The following is a 12605-nucleotide window of genomic DNA, read 5'->3' as shown; positions in this document are numbered from 1 at the left end:
GTCTCATTTACTTCTGGTTAAGGACACTACGTATACTGCATCCTTCATAGGATTCGTCCTCTTGAGGATGCAACCTTTGAAATTAAATTAAATGAGACACAGTAATTGTTTTTTTTTTGAGAAACAAGTAGATGAACTTATCATGTTTCCTAAATATCTGCAAACATATTGAGGTATTTTTATGCTTTATTAAAGTAAAAAATCTTACATAGGGCTCCTTTAAATATGCCTAACATGATTGTTTGATATATAAATATTTTTACACTGAATGACATTTTAGTTATATATTATTTAATGCTTCTCATTATTCAACAATGATGATTACAAAAGCCAGGAATGGCAGAATCAGTGCTAAGGGAAACACTGCCACTAGAATGAAGATATCTGTGGAGAAACATACAGGGTTGTTGACATGTTCATGGGAAAAATACATTATTGTAATCATCATTGTTGAATAATGAGAAGCAAACCAAGCCTTTGACTTACATTGAGATGTGTTGTGTGGTTGTCGAGGTGGTTCAAGTTCTTGTGTTTGGTGTGAAGGTTGAGGTGTTGATAAACTGATGGATGTATGGATGTGTGGATTCTCTGTCCCGAGAGTAACTGTATGGATGTGTGGTTTCTCTGTCCTGAGAGTAACTGTCAATGATAATATAACAATGCAAACAGCATGTCATCCTACAAGTTTACCTCATTCCTCTAAATATTTAGATTCTTCATAAAATCAGCAGTAATGATGATCAAAGTAACATCAACAGAACAAAACTACCTTCAACATGAAGTCTGTAGGAGACCGTTTGAGACGAGACAGAACAGATATAGTCTCCTTTGTCCTCTGCGGTCAGTGCTGATATGTGTAGAGAGAGATTTCCTGGAGATGTTTGATTCAACAGTTTGACTCTGTTCTTGTGACTCTCAATCTTTCCTTATAAGCTTTTTCTACAATATACATCCATCGTATCTGTTCAGGTTTAGTCAGTAGTTCAGAGCATGAGCAGGGCAGAACCACAGACTCTCCTGCATATCCAGTCACCGCAATTTTTGTCGTTGTGTTCTGAACCAAATTACAGCTTAAAAAATATTTATACAAGAAAAAAGCCATGAATGAGCCACATTGAAGTAAGAACACAAGTAAAACTCAAAGGTCAGTGAATGTACAATTTAAAGTAAATAATAAAATAATATTTTTGTAAAAAGAACAATTGAATGTCTATTCCTGAGCTGTCAATCATGTCTAACAAGAGCGATTCATATTTCTAGAAGAAGCATCACTTACCCTTCACTGTTAAATGGATTAATGTAGATTGTTCAGTCTTACACTCGTAGTGCCCTTGATCTTCCTGTCTGAGGTCAGAAATGAGAAGAGACAGATTTTGTGGAGTATTTTCACTAAACAGCACACGTCTGCCGCTGAACTTCTCATCCTCAAATACTTTAATCCATTGTCGTCCACTGCGATGAAACTGCCATGTGAATGTGTTGACTGTAGACTGAGGATGAGCGCAGGAGCAGGGCAGCACCACTGATCCACCTGTGTATCCTGTTATGCGGATTGTCTGCCGCTCATTTGAAAGAATACAGCCTGCAAACAAGAGAGCTTGTCAAAAACTTACAAATGGGCTTTACTGGAATATATAATAATCAGGAAAAAGCTGAGAAGAGCTTCAGGTTTGTGTTCATGAGCAGCACTTTATTGTGTTTATTAGATCTCACAGTAATTCTCTTCTTTGAACGAACTGGACATTTAATATCAACTACTTAATCTCTGAAGGATTTTTGATCAGAAACTTGTAGTTTAATGCAATGTAAGTTATGTTCATGTAAATTAACTTGATTTTGAAAGTGTTGTGAGGGCCTTTATTCAAACCTTAGCAACTTTTAATGAACATAGAAAGACAATGTTGCTCAAATCTCATCACATTCAGTTTCTATATGCAATACTTCACTATTAAAAAAAGTCACATTCCTGATTTATTTTACAATCAAAATGTCTGTTTCATCCTTTAAGAATTTGTCAATTGCAGAGCTGTTCATTCAACATTCTGCATGTGTGAATAGACAGACTTATCTTAGAAAAACTACAAAATACAATTTTTTTAAAAGATGCTTTATTTTTATAACTACAACCACTTGATACACTGATCTCACACCATAAATTAAAAAAAATAATTAAAAGTCTGAACTTACCAGAACTAAATTGAATCATAAAGAAGAAAAGATATAAATGGTCCCTCATGACTGGTTCTCACTCACTAATGGCACGACTCTGTTTTGTGTGGGCTCTGTCTTTTATAGTTCCTGTTAGCTCTTTTAAGAAACTTCAACTTTCTGTTTCATGATACATCTCTGTATTTTCCCCCCATATTTAAGCAAATAATCAAACAGGACTATATTGGTGGTGTGGGGTCAAATATTCTTTAAATAAATCATAGATAAAAAAAAAAATCTAGTTGTAAAAGTTTAGACTGCTTTGTTAATATACTGCATGGCTTATTTAGGGCCCAAGCGAAAATTCGCGCAGGGCCCTCTTGTTCTTCTAAGGATTATTAGGGCCCAAGCGAAAATTCGCGCAGGGCCCTCTTGTTCTTCTAAGGATTATTAGGGCCCAAGCGAAAATTCGCGCAGGGCCCTCTTGTTCTTCTAAGGATTATTAGGGCCCAAGCGAAAATTCGCGCAGGGCCCTCTTGTTCTTCTAAGGATTATTATTATTTTTTTTTTTTATTTATTTATTTTTTTTTTTTCCGTCTTCCGGGGCTTTTTGGGGGCCTTAACATGCTCAAAAACTCTTGAAAATTGGCACACACATTGGAATCCGCGGCCATTAGGACGCCGGAGAGGCTGGTACCCGGGCGTGGCAGGGGGGCTCGACAGCGCCCCCTTGAAAAAAGTCTGAAAATTTGGTCCATATATTAAACATGCTTGCACGTATTAGTATGAAACTCGGTACACATATAGACCTCATCGGGCCGAACAACTTTCGCGCTCTAAGTTAATCGCCACGCCAACAGGAAGTCAGCTATTAAGGGTTGTTTGAAAAACGCATGCTCTGGAATTTGATATACTCCTCCTAGACGATTAATCCGATCGCCACCAAACTCGGTCAGCATGAAGTCAAGACACTGATGATTAAAAATTGCCAGGGGATTTTTGATATCTCAAACGGTTTGGCCGTGGCGAGGCAACGAATTTATGGCGAGAAAAAGGAAACAGGAAATGTGTTATAACGTCTTAATACATATATTGATCTTTATGAAACTTCACGAGTGTGTTCGTTATAGGAGTCTGATCACATGGATGTGACTATTGTGAGTCAAAGTTATAGCGCCACCAACTGGCAGCAAGAAGTGTATCACTTTTTGAAATGTTTTGAGATCACCCTCTTATTTTTACCTGATTTGCTTCAAACTTCATCAGTGTAATGTCAATACACAGCAGATGTAGACCTATGACAGGATTTTTGATATTTGAAATATTGTTGCCATGGCAACAGGTCAAACTGTAATAATATTCTTGAGTGTTTTTGAGGCTCTTAACATGCTTCAAATTGCATGAAACTCGACACACACATCAATATTGTCAACCAGTAGACATGGACAAAGCCATAGAAATGGGCGTGGTGGAGGGGCTCAGTAGCGCCACCTTTTGACAAAAGTGGGGGTTAGTTTTTCCTACAGTCACCAAACTCGGTACACATATTATTCTCATCAAGCCGGACAATTTTCTAATTTACATTCATTAGCTCCGACCAACAGGAAGTCAGCTATTTTGGTTTGAATGTTAATTTTTTGAAAAAACAGGCTATGAATTTTATACTACTACTCCTACAGGGTTTATCCAATTTACACCAAGCTTTTTTTAACTTGTTGCTAACACATTGAAGTTGTTTAATTGCAAACGGATTTTGGATATCTCAAACGGTTTGGCCGTGGCGAGGCAACGAATTTATGGCAAGAAAAGGGAAACAAAGTGTTATAACTTCTGCATACATTAATTGATTTTGATGAAACTTTGGCTTAGTCTTCGTTGTACAAGGCTGATCACATGGATTTGACTATTGTGATTCAAAGTCATAGCGCCACCAACTGGAAGCAGAAAATGTGTCACTTTCAGCATACATTGAGATCACCCTCTTATTTTTACCTGATTTGCTTCAAAATTCATCAGAATAATGTTAAAACTTGGCACATGTAATCCTTTGAAAATGGGCAGGGAGGAGGGGCTCTATAGCGGCACCTTGTAGTGCAGTAAATGTGGAGTGAATTTGACATAGTCCTTTGATGTTTAACCGTTTTAAGTGCCTATTGCCCGCTGTGCACAGTTGCCCTGAAGCCACCGGGGTGGCGGTGCCACCGGGCTTGGGCCCGCCATCGCTGCTCGCAGCTATATTTAGGGCCCAAGCGAAAATTCGCGCAGGGCCCTCTTGTTCTTCTAAGGATTATTAGGGCCCAAGCGAAAATTCGCGCAGGGCCCTCTTGTTCTTCTAAGGATTATTAGGGCCCAAGCGAAAATTCGCGCAGGGCCCTCTTGTTCTTCTAAGGATTATTATTATTATTATTTTTTTTTTTTTTTTTTTCCGTCTTCCGGGGCTTTTTGGGGGCCTTAACATGCTCAAAAACTCTTGAAAATTGGCACACACATTGGAATCCGCGGCCATTAGGACGCCGGAGAGGCTGGTACCCGGGCGTGGCAGGGGGGCTCGACAGCGCCCCCTTGAAAAAAGTCTGAAAATTTGGTCCATATATTAAACATGCTTGCACGTATTAGTATGAAACTCGGTACACATATAGACCTCATCGGGCCGAACAACTTTCGCGCTCTAAGTTAATCGCCACGCCAACAGGAAGTCAGCTATTAAGGGTTGTTTGAAAAACGCATGCTCTGGAATTTGATATACTCCTCCTAGACGATTAATCCGATCGCCACCAAACTCGGTCAGCATGAAGTCAAGACACTGATGATTAAAAATTGCCAGGGGATTTTTGATATCTCGAACGGTTTGGCCGTGGCGAGGCAACGAATTTATGGCGAGAAAAAGGAAACAGGAAATGTGTTATAACGTCTTAATACATATATTGATCTTTATGAAACTTCACGAGTGTGTTCGTTATAGGAGTCTGATCACATGGATGTGACTATTGTGAGTCAAAGTTATAGCGCCACCAACTGGCAGCAGGAAGTGTATCACTTTTTGAAATGTTTTGAGATCACCCTCTTATTTTTACCTGATTTGCTTCAAACTTCATCAGTGTAATGTCAATACACAGCAGATGTAGACCTATGACAGGATTTTTAATATTTGAAATATTGTTGCCATGGCAACAGGTCAAACTGTAATAATATTCTTGAGTGTTTTTGAGGCTCTTAACATGCTTCAAATTGCATGAAACTCGACACACACATCAATATTGTCAACCAGTAGACATGGACAAAGCCATAGAAATGGGCGTGGTGGAGGGGCTCAGTAACGCCACCTTTTGACAAAAGTGGGGGGGTTAGTTTTTCCTACAGTCACCAAACTCGGTACACATATTATTCTCATCAAGCCGGACAATTTTCTAATTTACATTCATTAGCTCCGACCAACAGGAAGTCAGCTATTTTGGTTTGAATGTTAATTTTTTGAAAAAACAGGCTATGAATTTTATACTACTACTCCTACAGGGTTTATCCAATTTACACCAAGCTTTTTTTAACTTGTTGCTAACACATTGAAGTTGTTAAATTGCAAACGGATTTTGGATACCTCAAACGGTTTGGCCGTGGCGAGGCAACAAATTTATGGCGAGAAAAAGGAAACAGGAAATGTGTTATAACGTCTGCATACATATATTGATCTTTATGAAACTTCACGAGTGTGTTGGTTGTAGTAGTCTGATCACATGGATGTGACTATTGTGAGTCAAAGTTATAGCACCACCAACTGGCAGCAGGAAGTGTATCACTTTTTGAAATGCTTTGAGATCACCCTCTTATTTTTACCTGATTTGCTTCAAACTTCATCAGTGTAATGTCAATACACAGCAGATGTAGACCTATGACAGGATTTTTGATATTTGAAATATTGTTGCCATGGCAACAGGTCAAACTGTAATAATATTCTTGAGTGTTTTTGAGGCTCTTAACATGCTTCAAATTGCATGAAACTCGACACACACATCAATATTGTCAACCAGTAGACATGGACAAAGCCATAGAAATGGGCGTGGTGAAGGGGCTCAGTAGCGCCACCTTTTGTCAAAAGTGGGGGTTAGTTTTTCCTACAGTCACCAAACTCGGTACACATATTGTTCTCATCAAGCTGGACAATTTTCTAATTTACATTCATTAGCTCCGACCAACAGGAAGTCGGCTATTTTTGTTTGAATGTAAATTTTTTGAAAAAACAGGCTATGAATTTTATACTACTACTCCTACAGGGTTTATCCAATTTACACCAAGCTTTTTTTAACTTGTTGCTAACACATTGAAGTTGTTTAATTGCAAACGGATTTTGGATATCTCAAACGGTTTGGCCGTGGCGAGGCAACGAATTTATGGCAAGAAAAGGGAAACAAAGTGTTATAACTTCTGCATACATTAATTGATTTTGATGAAACTTTGGCTTAGTCTTCGTTGTACAAGGCTGATCACATGGATTTGACTATTGTGATTCAAAGTCATAGCGCCACCAACTGGAAGCAGAAAATGTGTCACTTTCAGCATACATTGAGATCACCCTCTTATTTTTACCTGATTTGCTTCAAAATTCATCAGAATAATGTTAAAACTTGGCACATGTAATCCTTTGAAAATGGGCAGGGAAGAGGGGCTCTATAGCGGCACCTTGTAGTGCAGTAAATGTGGAGTGAATTTGACATAGTCCTTTGATGTTTAACCGTTTTAAGTGCCTATTGCCCGCTGTGCACAGTTGCCCTGAAGCCACCGGGGTGGCGGTGCCACCGGGCTTGGGCCCGCCATCGCTGCTTGCAGCTATATTTATTTTTTATTTATTTTTATTTTTTATTTTTTTTTTTTTTTTCGTCTTCCGGGGCTTTTTGGGGGCCTTAACATGCTCAAAAACTCTTGAAAATTGGCACACACATTGGAATCCGCGGCCATTAGGACGCCGGAGAGGCTGGTACCCGGGCGTGGCAGGGGGGCTCGACAGCGCCCCCTTGAAAAAAGTCTGAAAATTTGGTCCATATATTAAACATGCTTGCACGTATTAGTATGAAACTCGGTACACATATATACCTCATCGGGCCGAACAACTTTCGCGCTCTAAGTTAATCGCCACGCCAACAGGAAGTCAGCTATTAAGGGTTGTTTGAAAAACGCATGCTCTGGAATTTGATATACTCCTCCTAGACGATTAATCCGATCGCCACCAAACTCGGTCAGCATGAAGTCAAGACACTGATGATTAAAAATTGCCAGGGGATTTTTGATATCTCGAACGGTTTGGCCGTGGCGAGGCAACGAATTTATGGCGAGAAAAAGGAAACAGGAAATGTGTTATAACGTCTTAATACATATATTGATCTTTATGAAACTTCACGAGTGTGTTCGTTATAGGAGTCTGATCACATGGATGTGACTATTGTGAGTCAAAGTTATAGCGCCACCAACTGGCAGCAGGAAGTGTATCACTTTTTGAAATGTTTTGAGATCACCCTCTTATTTTTACCTGATTTGCTTCAAACTTCATCAGTGTAATGTCAATACACAGCAGATGTAGACCTATGACAGGATTTTTGATATTTGAAATATTGTTGCCATGGCAACAGGTCAAACTGTAATAATATTCTTGAGTGTTTTTGAGGCTCTTAACATGCTTCAAATTGCATGAAACTCGACACACACATCAATATTGTCAACCAGTAGACATGGACAAAGCCATAGAAATGGGCGTGGTGGAGGGGCTCAGTAGCGCCACCTTTTGACAAAAGTGGGGGGGTTAGTTTTTCCTATAGTCACCAAACTCGGTACACACATTATTCTCATCAAGCCAGACAATTTTCTAATTTACATTCATTAGCTCCGACCAACAGGAAGTCAGCTATTTTGGTTTGAATGTTAATTTTTTGAAAAAACAGGCTATGAATTTTATACTACTACTCCTACAGGGTTTATCCAATTTACACCAAGCTTTTTTTAACTTGTTGTGAACACATTGAAGTTGTTTAATTGCAAACGGATTTTGGATATCTCAAACGGTTTGGCCGTGGCGAGGCAACGAATTTATGGCGAGAAAAGGGAAACAGGAAATGTGTTATAACTTCTGCATACATTGATTGATGTTTATGAAACTTCAGGAGTGTGTTGGTTGTAGTAGTCTGATCACATGGATGTAACTATTGTGAGTCAAAGTTATAGCGCCACCAAATGGCAGCAAGAAGTGTATCACTTTTAAAATGCTTTGAAATCACCCTCTTATTTTTACCTGATTTGCTTCAAACTTCATCAGTGTAATGTCAATACACAGCAGATGTAGACCTATGACAGGATTTTTGATATTTGAAATATCGTTGCCATGGCGACAGGTCAAACTGTAATAATATTCTTGAGTGTTTTTGAGGCTCTTAACATGCTTCAATTTGCATGAAACTCGACACACACATCAATATTGTCAACCAGTAGACATGGACAAAGCCATAGAAATGGGCGTGGTGGAGGGGCTCAGTAGCGCCACCTTTTGACAAAAGTGGGGGTTAGTTTTTCCTACAGTCACCAAACTCGGTACATATATTGATCTCATCAAGCCGGACAATTTTCTAATTTACATTCATTAGCTCCGACCAACAGGAAGTCGGCTATTTTTGTTTGAATGTTAATTTTTTTAAAAAACAGGCTATGAATTTTATACTACTACTCCTACAGGGTTTATCCAATTTACACCAAGCTTTTTTTAACTTGTTGCTAACACATTGAAGTTGTTTAATTGCAAACGGATTTTGGATATCTCAAACGGTTTGGCCGTGGCGAGGCAACGAATTTATGGCAAGAAAAGGGAAACAAAGTGTTATAACTTCTGCATACATTAATTGATTTTGATGAAACTTTGGCTTAGTCTTCGTTGTACAAGGCTGATCACATGGATTTGACTATTGTGATTCAAAGTCATAGCGCCACCAACTGGAAGCAGAAAATGTGTCACTTTCAGCATACATTGAGATCACCCTCTTATTTTTACCTGATTTGCTTCAAAATTCATCAGAATAATGTTAAAACTTGGCACATGTAATCCTTTGAAAATGGGCAGGGAGGAGGGGCTCTATAGCGGCACCTTGTAGTGCAGTAAATGTGGAGTGAATTTGACATAGTCCTTTGATGTTTAACCGTTTTAAGTGCCTATTGCCCGCTGTGCACAGTTGCCCTGAAGCCACCGGGGTGGCGGTGCCACCGGGCTTGGGCCCGCCATCGCTGCTCGCAGCTATATTTATTATTATTATTATTTTTTTTTTTTTTTTTTTTTTTTCGTCTTCCGGGGCTTTTTGGGGGCCTTAACATGCTCAAAAACTCTTGAAAATTGGCACACACATTGGAATCCGCGGCCATTAGGACGCCGGAGAGGCTGGTACCCGGGCGTGGCAGGGGGGCTCGACAGCGCCCCCTTGAAAAAAGTCTGAAAATTTGGTCCATATATTAAACATGCTTGCACGTATTAGTATGAAACTCGGTACACATATAGACCTCATCAGGCCGAACAACTTTCGCGCTCTAAGTTAATCGCCACGCCAACAGGAAGTCAGCTATTAAGGGTTGTTTGAAAAACGCATGCTCTGGAATTTGATATACTCCTCCTAGACGATTAATCCGATCGCCACCAAACTCGGTCAGCATGAAGTCAAGACACTGATGATCAAAAATTGCCAGGGGATTTTTGATATCTCTAACGGTTTGGCCGTGGCGAGGCAACGAATTTATGGCGAGAAAAAGGAAACAGGAAATGTGTTATAACGTCTTAATACATATATTGATCTTTATGAAACTTCACGAGTGTGCTGGTTGTAGTAGTCTGATCACATGGATGTGACTATTGTGAGTCAAAGTTATAGCGCCACCAACTGGCAGCAGGAAGTGTATCACTTTTTGAAATGTTTTGAGATCACCCTCTTATTTTTACCTGATTTGCTTCAAACTTCATCAGTGTAATGTCAATACACAGCAGATGTAGACCTATGACAGGATTTTTGATATTTGAAATATTGTTGCCATGGCAACAGGTCAAACTGTAATAATATTCTTGAGTGTTTTTGAGGCTCTTAAAATGCTTCAAATTGCATGAAACTCGACACACACATCAATATTGTCAACCAGTAGACATGGACAAAGCCATAGAAATGGGCGTGGTGGAGGGGCTCAGTAGCGCCACCTTTTGACAAAAGTGGGGGGGTTAGTTTTTCCTACAGTCACCAAACTCGGTACACATATTATTCTCATCAAGCCGGACAATTTTCTAATTTACATTCATTAGCTCCGACCAACAGGAAGTCAGCTATTTTGGTTTGAATGTCAATTTTTTTGAAAAAACAGGCTATGAATTTTATACTACTACTCCTACAAGGTTTATCCAATTTACACCAAGCTTTTTTTAACTTGTTGCGAACACATTGAAGTTGTTTAATTGCAAACGGATTTTGGATATCTCAAACGGTTTGGCCGTGGCGAGGCAACGAATTTATGGCGAGAAAAGGGAAACAGGAAATGTGTTATAACTTCTGCATACATTGATTGATGTTTATGAAACTTCAGGAGTGTGTTGGTTGTAGTAGTCTGATCACATGGATGTAACTATTGTGAGTCAAAGTTATAGCGCCACCAAATGGCAGCAAGAAGTGTATCACTTTTAAAATGCTTTGAGATCACCCTCTTATTTTTACCTGATTTGCTTCAAACTTCATCAGTGTAATGTCAATACACAGCAGATGTAGACCTATGACAGGATTTTTGATATTTGAAATATTGTTGCCATGGCAACAGGTCAAACTGTAATAATATTCTTGAGTGTTTTTGAGGCTCTTAACATGCTTCAAATTGCATGAAACTCGACACACACATCAATATTGTCAACCAGTAGACATGGACAAAGCCATAGAAATGGGCGTGGTGGAGGGGCTCAGTAGCGCCACCTTTTGACAAAAGTGGGGGTTAGTTTTTCCTACAGTCACCAAACTCGGTACACATATTATTCTCATCAAGCCGGACAATTTTCTAATTTACATTCATTAGCTCCGACCAACAGGAAGTCAGCTATTTTGGTTTGAATGTTAATTTTTTGAAAAAACAGGCTATGAATTTTATACTACTACTCCTACAGGGTTTATCCAATTTACACCAAGCTTTTTTTAACTTGTTGCTAACACATTGAAGTTGTTTAATTGCAAACGGATTTTGGATATCTCAAACGGTTTGGCCGTGGCGAGGCAACGAATTTATGGCAAGAAAAGGGAAACAAAGTGTTATAACTTCTGCATACATTAATTGATTTTGATGAAACTTTGGCTTAGTCTTCGTTGTACAAGGCTGATCACATGGATTTGACTATTGTGATTCAAAGTCATAGCGCCACCAACTGGAAGCAGAAAATGTGTCACTTTCAGCATACATTGAGATCACCCTCTTATTTTTACCTGATTTGCTTCAAAATTCATCAGAATAATGTTAAAACTTGGCACATGTAATCCTTTGAAAATGGGCAGGGAGGAGGGGCTCTATAGCGGCACCTTGTATTGCAGTAAATGTGGAGTGAATTTGACATAGTCCTTTGATGTTTAACCATTTTAAGTGCCTATTGCCCGCTGTGCACAGTTGCCCTGAAGCCACCGGGGTGGCGGTGCCACCGGGCTTGGGCCCGCCATCGCTGCTCGCAGCTATATTTATTTTTTTTATTTTTATTTTTTTCCGTCTTCCGGGGCTTTTTGGGGGCCTTAACATGCTCAAAAACTCTTGAAAATTGGCACACACATTGGAATCCGCGGCCATTAGGACGCCGGAGAGGCTGGTACCCGGGCGTGGCAGGGGGGCTCGACAGCGCCCCCTTGAAAAAAGTCTGAAAATTTGGTCCATATATTAAACATGCTTGCACGTATTAGTATGAAACTCGGTACACATATAGACCTCATCGGGCCGAACAACTTTCGCGCTCTAAGTTAATCGCCACGCCAACAGGAAGTCAGCTATTAAGGGTTGTTTGAAAAACGCATGCTCTGGAATTTGATATACTCCTCCTAGACGATTAATCCGATCGCCACCAAACTCGGTCAGCATGAAGTCAAGACACTGATGATTAAAAATTGCCAGGGGATTTTTGATATCTCGAACGGTTTGGCCGTGGCGAGGCAACGAATTTATGGCGAGAAAAAGGAAACAGGAAATGTGTTATAACGTCTTAATACATATATTGATCTTTATGAAACTTCACGAGTATGTTCGTTATAGGAGTCTGATCACATGGATGTGACTATTGTGAGTCAAAGTTATAGCGCCACCAACTGGCAGCAGGAAGTGTATCACTTTTTGAAATGTTTTGAGATCACCCTCTTATTTTTACCTGATTTGCTTCAAACTTCATCAGTGTAATGGCAATACACAGCAGATGTAGACCTATGACAGGATTTTTGATA

General features: G+C 39.5%; 1 pseudogene; it reads right to left on the bottom strand.

The window, feature by feature from the left end:
* Positions 1-304: 304 nt before the first annotated feature.
* Positions 305-2236, bottom strand: LOC137025349 (polymeric immunoglobulin receptor-like; annotated as a pseudogene).
* Between the last annotated feature and the right edge of the window lie 10369 nt (positions 2237-12605).

Source organism: Chanodichthys erythropterus, chromosome 8 (assembly GCF_024489055.1).
Source record: "Chanodichthys erythropterus isolate Z2021 chromosome 8, ASM2448905v1, whole genome shotgun sequence".
In the NCBI taxonomy this organism is placed as follows: Eukaryota; Metazoa; Chordata; class Actinopteri; order Cypriniformes; family Xenocyprididae; genus Chanodichthys; species Chanodichthys erythropterus.
Note: the sequence above shows the minus strand (reverse complement) of the source record. Positions and strands in the feature narration are given on the sequence as shown.